The 17,542-nt window shown below is 43.3% G+C and overlaps 1 protein-coding gene across 6 annotated transcripts in view; it reads left to right on the forward strand.

Moving 5' to 3' along the window:
- RIPOR2 (RHO family interacting cell polarization regulator 2) overlaps positions 1-17,542 on the forward strand; it is a 114,803-nt gene that overhangs the window by 43,369 nt on the left and 53,892 nt on the right. The window contains exon 1 of one of the 6 annotated variants that reach the window (XM_077352997.1): positions 13,852-14,196. The exons of 4 other annotated variants lie outside the window; for them this stretch is intronic. The gene's annotated coding sequence lies outside the window, so the exon portion shown is untranslated. Of the gene's footprint in view, positions 1-13,851; positions 14,197-17,542 lie in introns of those variants that run through there. One more of the 6 variants, XM_077352998.1, reaches the window with a different exon arrangement.

A 17,542-nucleotide genomic window follows, 5' to 3' on the forward strand; every position in this document is an offset into this window, starting at 1 on the left:
CCATTATCTCCATAGCAACCCTGTGATATTGGTTAGGCTGAGAGATAGTGGCCGGCTCAATGTCACCCAGCAAGCTTCCTTGGCAGAGTGGGAGTTTGCAGCTGAGTCGCCCAGATCCTAGTCAAACATTCTAACCCTTACGCCACTCTGGCTTTCATTGTGAATGACGTTATCTGCAAAATGGACTGTACTCGGCTTGCTTATCAAAATCTTGCAAATAGTGCGTTTTCAAACACTGAGAACACCTCCAGAGAGGAAGGAAATATTTCCCCAAACATTCAAGGAGGTTGTTGTTGTTGTTGATGATGATGATGATGATAACAATAACACCATTTTTATTTACATCCCACCTTTCCCCAAGGGCTCAGGACAGGTAACAAGCAAAACATAACAATAAATGCAATAACAATAAAATAAACAATAATTATTATTAAAATCCTAAAATATAATTTATATTCAGCTTTAAACATGAATTCATTCTAAATTGCCGTCTCCTCCTCTCTGGTGAGAAGGGGCACATAAGCTTGTTCAGTGGTCAATAGGGGGGTAAATTGACTGATGTTTTAGACAGGTAGGCCAGAATTTTGGTATTATTTCAGCCTTCAAGTGAAGGCCTGGTGGAATAACTCAGCTTTACACACCTTGTGGAATCATTGGGGCTGGATCCAAGGCTGAAAAGGTCCTGAGAGTCCAGTTTAACCTCTTTGGGACTGAGGGATCTTGAGCCTCTTGTTATTGTGATGGGGGTGAATCTGCTGTGGACTATCACCTCCAGGTTAAGTATAGAGCAGCCTTTGAATTACCAGTCTCAGATAAGATCACTGAGCAGGTCGTGGCAGAGCACCTCTAGCAATACTTGAATGACATGTCTTCCCTTGACCCTTTTCAGTCTGACTTTGCAGGACGGACACTGCTTTGCTGCTTCTGCTAGACAAGTTCTGAACCACTGCAGCAAGAACTAAGGGTTTTTTCTGACCTCTCTGCCACCTCTGATACGATCGATCACTCACTGCTGTGTAGAATGGGGATATGGAAATTGTAGGTTTGAGGGTTGGTTTGTTTTTAAGCAGCTCTACCTTGAAAGGAATAAAGAATAAGCAGCGTGGGATTTGTTATGGGGCGAGCCAGTAGGTTCAGTGCTCTCTCCCATGCTATTTAATGAGTCCCCTTAATGAGACTGTCTGTTGGTTTGGATTTGGAGCCATACATAGACTCGATATCCTAAGCACAACAGACTATACGAGACTTCCAGATGCTGCGGTCTTTATCCTTGACCATTGCTTGTTTTCTCTTGTCAGGTGTCTGAGAGAGTCAACTGAAATAGGATCCCAGTAAAAACACACTGGACATCCTAAGGGCTGTTACCCCGACTGTCTGTTAACAGTTGGGAGTTACTTGGGATGTCAGTCCCCAGGTGGAACCTGGGGATCCTCTAGAACAGGGGTAGTCAACCTGTGGTCCTCCAGATGTCCATGGACTACAATTCCCATGAGCCCCTGCCAGCAAACGCTGGCAGGGGCTCATGGGAATTGTAATCCATGAACATCTGGAAGACCACGGGTTGACTACCCCTGCTCTAGAATTATATTTCATCTCCAGATGACAGAGATCAGTTCCCCTGGAGTAAACAGCTGCTTTGGAGGGTGGACCTTCAGAGTTTTGTACTCCCCTAAGATCCTTCCCTGCCCCAAATCCCACCTATTCCCGTCCCCATTCCTAAAGTCTCCAGGTATTTCCCAACCCAGAGCTGGCAATCCTAGCTAGGGCATGGGGATTTTCCCCAGTTGGAATGTTAGCTTTAAACTAAAAGGCCCCTTAGTTTAAACGTAATGAAACAGAAAGGTATCATGGTAGTATAAGCACTGAAAACAATATGCTGGGAAGCGTTTAGATGGACTTTGTAAAACGTATGAAGGATTCTGATTCAGACTTGCCCATTTCATTTTGGATAGAGGCTTGTTTTCAGTGCCTCTAGAAATTCTTTTTCTGTATCCATATATATTTTTTTAAAAATTAGTGAATTGTAAGGATGACAGTTACCCAAACAGCAGAACTACCTGGATCACAAAACTTCTTCACCCAACAATGATGCCATCATGACCATGACAAGCTAGTCCCTAACCCCCATGCCTAGAATTATCCATTTTCCTTGAATACGGAATCATAATAATAAATGCATTGGTAAGGCTTAGCCTGTGTTATTTTAAAATAAAATGTATACATGTTTCCAGAGACATTCATTTGTGAGAAATGTTATGTTTTAAGACACACATCTTTCATTTCCGGGGGAAAAAATCTTATTTATATGAAACTATTCATCATGTTATTCTTTGGCACTGATGTCGCTATGGCAGCTTAATGTGTAAATTATTCCACTTGTTGGGAGGCTGAGACCGATTTGTCCTGAAAGTTTTCACAGCTCATCACCATTCTGTCTCTTTCGTTTATCTCACATTCCCAGAGTACTTGGAATGCATATGGTACACCCCGCATCCCAGCGAAAATAACGGGGAATGTCCTGTTGTTGATCGCCATGGCAACCAAAATTTCCTGTGGAACGTACATTTTATAACAGGTTCCTTCAAGGCTCTGCTGAACACAAGTCCCTTTGGAGGAAGTTTGTGACATCTTCCATTATCACAAGATTCTTACCTGCAGGGGTGTGTCAGGCTCTTTGTTTCTCCTTTATCCTTATACACATTGGGAATGAATGTGGCTTTTAGAAGAAGAAGTGTTTTTTGTACCCTGCTTTTTACTGTTCAAAGGAGTCTCAAAGCAGCTTACAATCATCTACCCTTCCACTCCCCACTACAGACACCTCTGAGGTAGGTGAGGCTGAGAGCGGTCACCCAGCTGGCTTACATGTGGAGGAGTGGGGAATCAAACCCATCTTTCTAGACCAGAGGCTGCCACCCTAAACCTTTACACAATGCTGATGGGTTACATTAAAGGGGGAGGAGAGGAGACTAGGTTACATTTTTAAAAGATTAGAGTCCTGATTCATGCACTATTTCATATCTTTGCTTAGTGTAGGAATGGGGCATTCCCCCCCCCTCCACTATGCAGGTGACTGCTTTGTGGGTGGGTAAGTCCCCTAAAACCATAAAATGACAATAAAAACCAATGATTTACAATAATTGTAACAGCGATGGCGTAGCCTACTCATTTGCTCTCCGCATCCTCATCTACGGTGGGGGGTGACGCTCTCTACCGCCAGTTTGTGAGGGGGGGGGGCTGATCTTCTTTCCGCCCGGCCTCAGTTATAAGCCTGGCGGAAGAGCTCCGTCTTACAGGCCCTGCGGAATGCTGGTAATTCCCGCAGGGCCCTCAGCTCTTCCGGGAGCTCATTCAACCAGGTTGGGGCCAGGACCGAAAAGGCCCTGGCCCTAGTCGAGGCCAGGCGGGCTTCCTTGGGGCCGGGAACGACCAGTAGGTTTGCCCTCGCAGAGCGTAAAGCCCTGCGGGGGATATACCTTTTGGCCACACCCACAAAGCAGCCCTGTTACCAGATACAAAAACTACATAGTTGTATGTATACTAACAACAACAATGAAGATACATGGGCATGGTTTTGTATGTTAAAGGAATATCCCAGAAACAGGGAGAACATACACTTAGTAGAAGAGCCTAATAGCATCTAGAGCTTCTAATCTCTGAGATATTGATTTCAGGATAACGCAGAGAAGCAGATAAATTGCCCTGAGTTTGCCTCAGTCTCTTTGGAATAAAGAGAGGATAAACATGCTGCAGATCAAAAACTGGAAAGCAATATACAAAGCAGAGATACATTTATGCCAAAAATAGATGGCAGAAACAACGTTGATCTGTTCCTTCAGCCCCAACAGCTGGATAAAATTTGTTATTTATTTTACTATTATTTACCATTAGCTCGTCTAAACATCTTTCCCTCAAATTGACATGAGGTGTATATTTGAAGATGACTTTACAGATTCCTTGCATGTCCAAGACATGTTATACCACATGCTCGTGGAATGCCCTAAGTTTGCTCTATATTGTTGCCCTATAGCTGAATATTAGAAGAAATTGAGATCTATCTGTGTTGATGAGAAACGTTACATTAAACATTAGATTAAAACTATACTAATCTAATTAAACATTAGATTAAAACTATACTAACTGTTAAGGACTCAGCAACAATTGTAAAAGTGCCTAAGTCTTTGCTGGCAATTTTAAATGAAAATCTTTCCATTATGGAATCTATACTTATAATTGTTTAAAATTTCAGTATTCATGCTTTGCCACTCTTATGCCAATAAAGGTATGACAGATTAAGCCAAATAAGGACCCTTCCAGGGTTAGCCTGAGGAACACACTCTTCACCTGAGGAAGAGCAGAGACTCTGGGCACTGTTCCAATTGAAGAGCTAGGAGCCCTGTCAGACCCTGAGTCTCAAGATCCAGACACCATGACTGAGGATCTCATTTGACAGGCCATCACATCATGACACTGCTCCAGAGAGTGATATCCCATTACATCATAGTGCCAGGCCTTGGTCATGACAGGATCAGTGGAGATGGCAGGCAGGCACTGTAGAAGTGTCTGGCTTGTAGCCCACGTCCAGGGATTGAGCCACATTTCCTTTCTGCACATAGGTTCTCACAGGATTACGGCTCAACTAAGTCCTTGCACTTCAAGACCCTATAAATGGCACTTGGAAAAAGTAGAGCTGCTTCTGGACTACTTAAGTTTCAGTCCTCTAAAGAGGTCTTGATGGTTCAACTGCTTTGTGGCTAGTGCTTGCCAGTCTGATCTTAGCACTGCAGGTGGGGGGGGATGACAGTCCTGTTGTTGAGCCCTCGTTAACCAGTTTCCCTGGCACTTCCTGCTTCTATGGAGTCCTCCTCTGTTATCCTGCCACCAGAAGGAGGGGGGGGGCTGGTTCAGGGTATGTCAGTATTTTTCATGGCCAAGTAGACATTTAAATGTCTTCCTAGTCAGCTACTAACCACAACATCATGTCACAGTGATGCATATGTTCCCCCCATCTTCATTAATTACAATTCATGGATTGGCTCCAAAGACATCCATCTATGGGCAGAAGAATCTTCCATTTGTAGAAAGAATCAGTAATGGATCTGCTCCCCTCCCATAATGACTGACCAGTTGTTCTCCTTCAGGCTGGAGACATGCCCATAGGGTTGCCAGGCACCTGGCTGGGAAATCCCTGGAGATTTGGTGGGTGGGGCCCTGAGGAGGCCAAGGTTTAGGGAGTTGTGGGACTTTATGGCATTTAAGTCCTTCCTTCTAAAGCAGCCATTTTCTCCAGGTGGATTGATCTTTATCACCTGGAGATCCGTTGTAATCCCTGAAGCCACCACCTGGGGGTGAGCAACTCTACAAACACCTCATTCACTTCCTGGCTGGTATGCATATAGCAAAGAAGAGCACCAAGAAGGGAAGCAGAATCTGGAAGATGATCAGGGAGCTCCAGTAGCCGCCCTGCAGATTTGTGTGGCTGAAGCCCAGATGGTGTTGGAAAGTGCTGTCAAGTTACAGCTGATTTATGACAACCCTGTTGGCTTTCCAAAGAAAGAATTATTCAGATGTGGGTTCCCGTTGCCCACCTCTTTGTCATGATCCTGGTATTTCTTGGTGGTCTCCCATCCAAATACTAGCAAGGGCCAGCTCTGCTTTGCTTACAAGATCTGAGATCAAGATAATCTGGACTATTCAGGTCAAGGCAGGATTGCCAGATCGTGATGGCATTTTACATGCCAGCAGAAGAAGTTTATTGGCACCAGTACTTCAAACTAGCACTTATTCAAATATTTACCATATATTTACTGTTGATGTAGAGGTACTTTCCACTTGACCTTATAAATATATGGTCCCTGTTATTTTAAATACCCTGAATAATGCCTGGCAAAACAAAATCTCTCTCTGGAAGGTTATTGGTGCTCCCAAGATTCAGGCCTCTTTGAAAAACCTCTGAAACATTCTTCAGACTTCGAGAAAGCCCAGATGTGGTGTAATTATCAGATCTGAAATCCCTTCATGGGATATTTGGAAGGGGGGGGGGAAGTTGACATGACCATATATGGTCATATCACCCAATAAATGTTTAACCAAATATATACTCCCACCCATTCGGGAAACCCTTCCAGGGCCATCAAGAAACCGCAGGGTTTCAGGAAACCCTGTTGAGAAAGCCTGACTAAGATAAACTGCAGGGGCATTGCAAATACGCAGTTGCTCCATTGCTTGTTTCCGTCCTTTCCTTTTCTCTTACGACAACCAAGAGGAAATAACAATTAAAGTGGAAAACATTTTGAAATTATGTTAGTCCGAAACTGAATTCTAGTAAACTGTCTTAGCCCCCCCCCCTTCATCTGGGCCTGTAAACTCCGTGTCAAGAAGATAAAATGTGACTGCTTTGCTAGTATAGTGGGTCCCAAGTGCCTATTTATTCTCTTTCCTGTAATAATGTATTTTAATATATAAAAGGTAAAGGTAAAGGTATCCCCTAAGCAAGCACCAAGTCATGCAAGACCCTTGGGGTGATGCCCTCTAGCGTTTTCTTGGCAGACTCAATACGGGGTGGTTTGCCAGTGCCTTCCCCAGTCATTACTGTTTTACCCCCCAGCAAGCTGGGTACTCATTTTACCGACCTCGGAAGGATGGAAGGCTGAGTCAATTTTGAGCCAGCTGCCGGGATTGAACTCCCAGCCTCATGGTCAGATCTTCAGACAGCATGTTGGCTGCCTTACCACCCTGTGCCACAAGAGGCTCTAGTATTTATATGTATGTATATATATGTGTGTGTGTGTGTGTTATACAAAAGGAAAAGAGAGGTTGTGTAATTATATAATTCTGCATCCATTTAATTGCATATTTTTTCGGTTTTTCGTCTTCTGTTTCAAACTGAAGTAATAACCTGTATATCCATGTTTTTGTTTTGTAACCGGCTGTTTGAACACAGTCATCTCTCTTAACAGCTCCAGCTTCCATGTTGATAATCTTGAAACTGATTGGTAATTTCATTCTTGTTTTCCTGGTGTCATTCCCCCCCCCCCCCATCTTAGAATATCAGGATTTAAGGCTTTGCATCCTGTCACATCTCCCAGAAACATCTTTCCTCGAATTCTGCCAAAAGAAGAGCCTCTTAAGTAGGAGAAAAGGGATCTTAGGAGTGAAGAAGGCTTCAAATGTTGATGAGTGGAATAAAAGGATACAAGTGAAGGATCTGTGCCTGAATCTGAATGCTACCCTTTGCCATGCTCATAGAGCCATGGTTTACAATCCAGAGAGCACATGTCTTCCTGAAAGCTAATTATTTATAAACAACTGAATAGGCCACCTGTTTCTGTTAGAAGAATTTTTAGGACCAGTAGCATTAGTCCCATTATTGCGTTTGCATTAATTGCCTTTTTACATACATTTCTAGGTGCTTTTCAGGCATATTCATTAGAGAACATTAAAAAAAACCCCTTCAGATGCTTACACACAGAAGGCATGCTCTTAAAGATTGCTCAGCCTGTTCTGGTTGCTAAGCATTGTGAGAACCTGGAATGCACATTGCTATCAAGCTAGCTTAGAAGCGCTTTTCTTTTGCCATGGGGTTTGGTGGTGAGTGGCACGCAAGAAGGACTCGGAGCACAAAATGTACTATTTTCATGTCTTCAGATTTTTGAGAGAGAAAACCACTTTCCTTCCCGATTAGCATATTTCTCTCTGTTTCTATATATTCTTTAAAGACCTGTGAGCATGACAGTCAGTGCGGGAAGGCAGAGCTGACAAGGTTTTGCAAACATGACATTGTGCAGGGAGCTGAGCCACAAAGCAACAGCAACAGCAAAAGTCTGCAGATAGGGGACAATTCCTCCCCTAAGGGACTACTGCCTGTCTCAAAGTTACCCTTGCTAGTGAGCTGCTATTGTTCACATCCATTGTACACATTAGCAGAATGAGGTGATAACCTGGAGTGTTGGCATTCTAGACTCTGGAGTTGTACAGGGGGCATATTTACGAATGGTCTCTATGAAAAAGTTGCCTGTGTGTAGCATATATCATTGGAGAGACTTCTCCCTTCCAGATATGCCAATTTAATACACCTCATTCCAAGTAGTGTGTAGAAATGTTTCTTGAGGACTGTTCTGATTTCACTTTGGAAACATGCCCCCTTCCTGGTTTTGTATTAATAAAAATATATTTTTATTCATTGTAAATTGAGTTCATTGTAAATTGAGTTCTCTCAAATGAATTGCCATTTAAACGTGGCGGCTGGCAGATAGACCTATCAGTCTTGGCAGCCATTTGAGCATTTTATTTTACTTCCCCCTGCTCTGAAGTGGGGGTTGCAAAATGGCCATTTTAAATGTCCTCCAGCCTTTTAAACCTAAAACTGACAGGTGGACTTACCAAGCTGTTAGCTTTCAGCAACTGATTTCCCTCCCTCCCACTTCAAAGATGGGGAAGTGAAATCGGTAATTGAAAGGGCTGGCAGCCATTTCAATGGTCCATTCCTCTCCCCCTGCTTGTAAGCAGGGAGAAGTAAAATGGATTGTCTCGAATCAACCAGTTCATTTAGGGACCAGTCTGGTTCAAGGGTTCAGTGGTGAAATACTCCGAACCAAACCAGAATTTTCCAATTCATGCCCTTCCCTATTAGGGGGTCTAAAACTGGTTCACTCTTCAATGTATTTACCCTTTCATTTTCTTTCTGTTGTATGGAGATATGTTGTAATTCTGGAAGATTTACAGTGCTTATGGTTGTTATGGCTTCGGCTTCAACAATAAATTCAAATTCATACATTCCAGTGCTGGGTTGCCAACCTCCAGATGGCACATGGTGACATCCCACTATTACAGTTGATCAGATGACCAAGACCAGTCCCTCTGGATAAAATGGCTACTTTGTAGAGTAGACTTCATAGCATTATTCCCTCCCAAACCCTGCTCTCCCCCGGCTCCCTCCCTCAATCTCCCTATATTTCCCAACTCAAAGTTGGAAATCCTGCCCAGCGCCAACTGGAGGTTGCAATCCTAGATTTGCTAGTTGGATATTATGTTACTATCAGAAGTACCAATTGGTTGTTATGATGAGTCAACCCAATAATGAATTAAACATGTAATTAATATTTTTTTATTATCAAGAACCACAGTGGTCCCCTATTTTCTTTTCATCGTTATGGGCACATTATTGGTATGATTCAAGGGCATGCTATTTGTTCCCAACACACATAGCATCATCCCCCTCATAAATTTTCATAAGGATTATCACAAATTGTTCCTACAGTGGGAAATTATTCCCAAACGGTCTCAAAATTGCAGGAGAGCTATCAGCACAGATTGCAAGAGAGCAAGAACCTGAGTCTAGAACAGACAATTGCTTGAGAAGATAATTGATGCACAGTGTTCAAATACTCTGTTTTGATGTATTAGTGAACAGCCCATTTGTGTTAATGTAAACGTAATACAAACCAGAGTGAACCTCAACACGGATAAATTTGCATCAGGGTGCTTTCCATTGTCCAATGTTTGCTTTTGGGAGTCTGGAGAAATAGCCACTTGCCAACTGCCTGCCTTCCCCCAGCGTACCTGTTAAAATAGCATGTTCAAGACAGTGGAGGTCTGTCTGGTACAAACAACCATGACCAGCATCAAAAGTTTACTTATTTATTTAGTAAAACGAAAATGTTCATTAGCATACTTCTAACTCAGCACCAGATTGAGCAAGGGATTAAAAAGAAATGGGTAAAATGCAATTCTTTAGTCCCTCTCTCTATACATGCTGTATCACACATTAAAATATATAACAAGCTACTTAGCTTAGAAATTACAGATAGCTTCAGAATTTCCATTCCCTTGAAGTTTCTTCCAGCTCTTCCAGACAGCACTTGATCAACAGCTGCCTCCTCCAGAGCTCAGTTAAAAGATCTGTCTACTCTCATGGATTCAGCACCAAAGAAAGCTTCCTCCTTATTTCTAGGAGTTTTCTCTTCTCCTTTTCCCCTTCCACAGACCTGGTTAGCTTTTCCTGAAGTCTCCAGAAATTTCTTCCCAAAATCTTTCTAGTATTTATTTCCTCCAAATCTCTGTTCCCTGCTGGATTGGGGGACTGGACACTCCTTTTCTCTCTAACTAATCATATTAGCATTTCTTAAGAGGTAGCTGAGGTGAGCCAAGAAAGACACTGACTGACTTCCCCTTCCCTGCCTGTTCTCTGTCCAGAGAGAGAGAGAGAGAGAGAGAGAGAGAGAGAGAGAGAGAGATCATTCCAAAGAAAAAATGCATTTTTTAGGGTTTAGCAGATATAACACTAAATAAAGGAGAGAAAGGAAAGGAATGCACTGGATTGTTTGGAATGCCCTAGGTTGTTTTCATTGCTACTGAAAAATTATATCAAATGTTTGTCCAGGAATAGCTTGTGTGTGTCTACAAGTAGGATGAGAGAAGGGGGGGGGGAGAGGAACATTAGATTCCACAGCTTCCTGAAAGCCCAGATAAAATTTTACATGTTGATCCATGCTCTCAATGTTGAACACTATCTTGAGGCATGTTCTTTACACAAGTAGCAGCTGAGGTTTGGGGTTGTTTTTTTTTAAATGCTTTTGTATATCAAATCAACCTAGTTTCAAATTTCACAGAATGCCTGCAGTCACATGATAAGAGTTTGAAATGAGTTTCTTGTGCAAATGGAGAAAAGGTCATAAATCTAAATCAGAGGCTGGAAGATGGCAATCTACAGGTAGATTGTGGACTGGGTTATGGTAGATAGCCGCCAGGTGCGAAGGTGAAACTCTTTGAATACAGTCTGAACTCTTGAAAGAACCATTGCAATGAGTCATTAAACTGTACAGCCCATGTACATAGGAGTAAGCATATCACAATCACAGCACTGAAGGAGTCTTGCAGAACTGAGAAAGGACATAAAGTGTATGAGGCTAATCTAAGCTTCACCTAAGTTGGATAGGCTCAGCCTTGGTTAGTAGTTGGATGGGAGACCACCAAGGAAGCCCAGGGTCGTGACACAGAAGCAGGCGATGGCAAACCACCCCAGAACGTCTCATGCCTTGAAAACTGCACAGGGTCACCATAAGGCAACTGTGACTTAACAGCATGCACACATCCAAATCTGAGCTTCAGGGACATAAATGTTACCTTAGCATCCCCTCGCTGGGATGGACAGAAGCCTGCTAGAACATATGAAATAGAAGCTGGTTGGGGAAGATGCAACTCCCTTTCCCTCCCATGTCCCTTATGTTGGCTTGAGCACTGCCGAAGAGGGTGTCCAGATCTTTTAACCCTTTCTGCCCCAGCAGGGTGTGTTTCCCCTCGCTCTACTGCAATGTTGAGGTGCAATCCCACTTCAATCACTCTGTCTCCTTCGCTTCAGTCTTAGAGTATATTTCTCAGTCCATTTGGGCCCTACACAGATTATGCAAATAGCCATCCATCTTGTCCCTTGCTGGTGCTTGGCAAATGGATGTTTCCAGGAAGGAAACTCACCTCCACTCAGCCAGTAATGGAAAAAGTCCCATTACCAGGACAGAATATGATTTCTCTGGGGCTGGAGTCCCCTAACTCTCCAGGGGAACCTGGCTTTCTCCCCAACTCTGAATTCCAGAAAGATCCCACACCCTTGAGGGACTATCACCATAGCTATATAAACTGTATTTGCACTGCCGCTGCTCCTTCCTAATAAAGTCCTAAATACATTTTGAATCAAGTTATTGTAGAAGAGAAAGTAAAAAAGGCAGTTGATTTATGCAGTGCAGCAGAAGATCATTTTCACTAGTTCTTGCCATGTGGGGGGACAGCCATTCTGTAAACTCTTTTTTAAAAGTGACTCCAGCTGGAGGACCCCCCCCCAAAGCTCTCGTGCTTGAAATGTGCGAGTCTTAGGGCTACCAGCAACAGGATGAGAAATTATGGAAATTTAGGGGGCAGAGCCTATGGAGGGCAAGGCTTGGGGAGGGGAGGGGAGAGACCTCAGTATGGTATAATGCAATATGGTGCCCCCCTCCCCCCCACAGCAGCCATTCTCTCAAGGGAAACTGATCTATAGTCTGGGGATCAGTTGTAATGCATGCAGTTGTAAACACATGAAAGTGGGTGTTTCTAGCCCATCTGTGTGCTAAGTGCAAGGAAGACATATTGAGGTTAAGCCAGGACTAAGCTTGGGGTTGTACATGATTAAATACATGCTCCCCCTTGTACATGCCTTTGCGCAGTAGCCTGAAGTCTCTTTTCATTGCTAGTTGCTTGATATTAAAATACTATTTTTGCATTCTATGCATTCTATGAACAATTTTGTTGCTCCATATAAACCAAATTTTTAATCAACAACTCCCCCTCCCCCAGGTCAATGGTGACCCGTTTTACCAATGTTAAAATCTGATCACCTTAAATTAAAAACAAGAAAACATGGGAGAAAATGTCCCAAATGATAGTCTCCCCAAGTTCTTGCATAACATTGGACTGTTTTGTTTTCTTCATGTGTCTAAACAAAGTACAACTTGCTCTCAAGAAACTGGTGAAGTGTGTGTTGGCCAACAGCCAATAGGGATGAAAATAACTTTGAGACTCTAGGAGGATGGCATCCCTGCCCATTCCCCTTTTCTTTAGGTGCCAAACTAAAACATTTCCTTTACTCAGACTTTTAAGAAAGAGCTTCCTTTTTTAAAAAAAAGTTGTTTTGTGGTCTGTTTGAAGCCTGAAGACTAATCATTTTATACTGCTTCATTTTAAGTGTTTAAGTAAAATGGCTTGCATTTAACCATATATATCCAAAATAAAACATGCCTCTTAAGATATGATCATTGTACCTATAACATTTTAAGCATATCAAAAGACAGTCTGTCTCAAGGGAAAACAGAATGGTGTTCAGTGAAGGACAAGAACCCTTTCCAATTCAAATGCTATCTTAAAAGTACCGCAGACCAAGATGGCTACCCACCTTGAACTATCCTAAGACAAGTTTTATCTTCTCATCTTATTGACTTCAATGTACATTAAAAATGCAATTGTCAATCACATTTTAGGGATGTGGGGAAATGACTCTCTTATTTTTACTTTTAATTACTGCTACATTTTCTCATTCGTCTTCCCATGCACCCTCCTCTTGCGTGTTGTTGCCATCCTCAGATAGAGAATGTCATCTTTTGGCCAGAATTTTGGCTTGAGCAAAATCCAACTAATTGGAACCACCTGAACATGAAACTGCTGAAGGTCCTTGGATCCCACTTGGGAGCACAAGTCCATTAACACGGGCTTGGTTGATGGGCAGATGAAGCAGACTTGGCTCCTTAAGAGAGAAGTCCTGTCCAATAGCTTTTGTCGTGTGCAGTAATGCATTCCTGTAAACCATTCAGTTCATACCAATAAGACTTTTGTCAGAGTAGTTCAGCGGTGGAATCGGCTGCCTAAAGAGGTGGCAAACTCCCCCGCACTGCCGGTCTTTAAGCAGTGGCTGGACAGATCCTTATCCTGGATGCTTTAGGCTGATCCTGCATTGAGGAAAGGGTCAGAAAAAGATGGCTTGTATGGCCCCTAGGATTCTAATCATGAATGCTTTCACCTGATCTTGCATTGAGCAGAGGGTTGGACTGGATGGCCTTTCAAATCTATGATTCTATGATCAGTTATTGTGGCATCTCTATTACTCCAACATGAAAAATAAGCTCCCTGCTCCACCAAGGCCTGGGGGACTGCAGCACATAAATATTTGTAGAGCAAACATGAATGCCGGAATGCTCCAAGGAAGGGAAAAGAGAGTCTCTCTCACCTACAGCAGCTAGCAAGGTCTCTGACAAGCAGCTCTTTCCCCTGATCCCTGTAGTCAGAACGCAGCTGACGCTGGAGTCAGACGCTGCAACTCTCTTTTGGCCTCCTCCCTCCTCTCTCTCTCACACACACATTCCCTCTCCTCTCTTCTGTAACTTTACCAGGGTAACAGAATCGTTGATGCTTTTGCTGGCAGAGGAGTGAGTCAGACCAGCTAATGACTGAACACAAGCTGGTAACTGCTTACTCTCTCTCCCCTCCCAATCCTTTTGCCTTTAAATCAGAAACACTAACTAAGCCAGGGCTGGCTGCACAGACAGCAACACACAGCCTCCTTTCTATTACGATCCTGTTGCTGGAGTTATGAGGAATGGCTGTAGAAGAGGAAGTTTGAGCTTGCAAGGCAGAATATTCAACTTTCCGGCTATGAGTCTGAGTCTGTGCATTTAGGTGGGTGCCTTATTTTAAGCTAATCCCCCCCCCTTTATTCTTCTGACTCAGAAGGACTCTGACATGGTTGTGTTTCCCTTCCAAATGTGGTGGTGTTGGATGTTGTCCTGTTCTGTGGTCGTTCTCTGTGTCAGCTGTCTCTTAAGTGATTAAGTTATTTCAGATGTTTCGATCCGACATTGATGCTTTGCAGCCTTGTGCGTTGCAATATGGAGATTGTTTTTGCAAGGGTGAAATTGCCATTGGGCATGGCATTTCGAGGCGAGTTGCGTGAGCTGTTGAATAGAATACTGTGGACTGAATTCATGTCACAAGGTTTTTATGAAAGGGATAGTCTTGTTTTAAATGTAGCATGATCTTCAGCTTGAATGTACCGGGTAAGAACAGATGTACAAGGGAATATACAGACGTCTTTATTAATGGGGAGGGGGCTGAATACATAGCGCTGATAATTTACTTGGAACATGAAATGATTCTGCTTTGCTGTCTTTTCATGTTGACCTCCAGTCTACCTCTGCAAGCCATTTTGCCTGGAAGCGATAGGTATCGTGTTAGAGACACAGAGATTTGAAATCCTTGTGAAGGGTAGGAATCAAGATTGAATTTTCACTTAGGATTTTTGTTGTTGTTGTTGTTGTTGTTGTCAGTAATAAGGCTCTTTATGGCTACAGGGATAAAAATTGGTTATTGTTCTTTCCTACGATCCTAGGGTTTTGGATGCTTCTTGGGAGTAAAGGCTAGGTCTTTTATTTGGAATGCTATAGAACTGATGCCCTCTTGTGTTATAGAGCCTTGCAAGTCCACAGAGCAGACAAGCATCGCCGCATGCTTATGCCCTTTGACCATTCTCATTTCTTACACTGCACTGATGGAATTAAGAGTTTACAGCAACCTCTTGGTGTGACAAATTTTGAGCACAAATGACCAGGAAGTCCATCTGTTCAAGATCCCTGTCATCGTCTCAAAGCTTGCTTGTGTAAACTTCCCCATGGGTTTTGCCTGATCATGGAAGATCATTGCCTGATCTTTCCACTTTCTGTGAATTGTCCCAAAGTTAGGATGTATTTTTAGGGAGAAGCAGCAGAATCCTGAGTTTCTGAATGGAGCTCCTTTGTCATCCATCCTGGGACCATTTCAGATTATTATTTATTAATTGTTGTATGTTGTGTGCAGTGTAGTCAGGAGATCTGAGAATTGTCTGGTAGCCAGGCAAGGGATGTTTGAAAGTGGTTTGGGATTCCTTGCTTCTGCATCATGACCCCCAGTGTCCTTTAGAGGTCTCCCATCCAAATACTAGGCAGGGTCAGCCCTGATTAGCTTCTGAGATATGATGGGATTGGGTTTGCCTGGGCTATCCTGGTCAGGGCCACCATTTTAGAATTTTTTTAGGTTTCATCCTACCCAAGGTTATAAAATTAACATTCAGGAAATACATAACCACCTTTCATTGCATCCTTGAGGAAAGCATCTGAATAAAGAAAATGTTCTACACTGTGGACCAGCCTTTTTCAACCTTTTGACCATGGAGATAGCGCTGACATATTTTTCAGGCTTTGAGTTATCTGGAAGTGATGTCACCTGTCTGTCCCTGTGATGACACCACCCTGTCACACCTCCCAGAAGTATAACAAGCCTTTGGCTGATGAAGGTTTAAATGGCTGGGGCTCCTCCCCTTTGCACCCCCTGAGATTCATCATAGGCCACGGGGGGAGGGGGAGGTCAGCCTGCCCAAATAAAGGTAGAATTAATTTTTTTTTTAATCCTTTATATTTTCTCTTCACTCAGAACTGGAAAGGGCAGGCACAGTACCATTAAGGGGTCTTCAAGGTATTGTAAGGTACTGCGGTACAGTGTTTGGGAAATTCTGCTGTAGATTCATGATGTTTTCTACCTAAAATATGTTTTTCTCTAACTGAGCATTCCTTTCACTTGAGGGATTTACAGTTGTTGTTTGTTTGTTTTGTCATGTATTGTACTACTTGTTATTTGTGTATCATTTCAAACGCCAGTAGACTTCCTTGGCAAGCCATGTACCTTCAAACTCTGCTTTCCCATTCTGTGAACTGACTGTACATTTTGCCTAACTAGTTTCGGCAGACACGTTTTCCCCTGCTGCCACACACCAGGAGAATTGTGCAAGGAACACTCTCAATTGGAAACATTATCATCTGCATTCGTGCATAGCTAATTGAGATTCGGGAGCAAATCTTCCTTTCTGAAAACACAAACGTGGTGAAATACTCGGTGAGGGTGGCATGGGAAGGAGGAAGTGCCTTTCCACTTGGAGAAACTCTTCTTTGCCAATGGCCAGCCCTAGCAGAAACCCAGAGCTGCACCTCCCTGATTTATATGGAAGCCTGGCAGTAAACTCGAGGCTGGCAACTGTAGCCCTCTGGGCCAGATCCCAGCTCCTTAAGTGATGCAGTGACCACTTGCCCTCTTTCCTTCTCTGTGTTTATACACTTCTGGCAGGGAGGGGGAAACGGGACCAAAGCACACAAATGAAAGTCCCTCCTTTTCTCACTGTGCTCCTGTGTCACCTTCCTTTTGGGTGTGAATTAGTCTCAGGGCATGATAAAGTGGCAGGAGCAGGAAGAATCCTCTTTTTCTTACTTATACCCCATGCTCTTCACATCCATCCCTATGTTGGTTTCAAATAGACTAGACGCGGTGGCCAAACTGTAGCTCTCCAGATGTCTGTGGACTACAATTCCCATGAACCTCTGCCAGCACATGTTGGCAGGGGCTCATGGAACCTGTAGTTCTCATAGACATCTAGAGAGCCACAGTTTGGCCACCCCTGGCAACAGGTTGTGGATGTGATTGTTCTCTGGCCAGACCAGGGAGGAGAAATAGCTCCCCATCCTTCTACAATCATTCAAAGTTAATTGCAAAACTTCAGAAATGTTTTCGGAGTGATTTCCTTAAATCTCTTCCTGTCCCGTCCTGTCCTGTCCTGTCCAATATTGAAAGCCGGATAGTCACACAATGGAGGAGGTTATGGCTTTCTTTGAAGAGGAGAGGGTGGAGAATCTATGTTGTGGGAAATGAAAGTTTGTTGCCTTAAGAGCTTTTAAGCCTTGGGAAATATAATTAGAGTTACCAACTCTGGGCTGGAAAATATCTGGAGACTTTGGGGGTGGAGTAGGCAGGATTTGAAGCAGGGAAGGACCTCAGTGAAGTATAATGCTATGGAGTCCACCCTCCAAAGCATCCCTTTTCTCCAGAGGAACTGATCTCTGTCTCCTGGAGACGAGCTGTAAGGCCGGGGGATCCCCAGGTCCATCCTGGGAACTGGCATCCCTAGAAATACTAGCTGTAAAACTCAACTAAGGAGCACTCCGCT

This window comes from Paroedura picta, chromosome 9, assembly GCF_049243985.1.
Source record: "Paroedura picta isolate Pp20150507F chromosome 9, Ppicta_v3.0, whole genome shotgun sequence".
In the NCBI taxonomy this organism is placed as follows: domain Eukaryota; kingdom Metazoa; phylum Chordata; class Lepidosauria; order Squamata; family Gekkonidae; genus Paroedura; species Paroedura picta.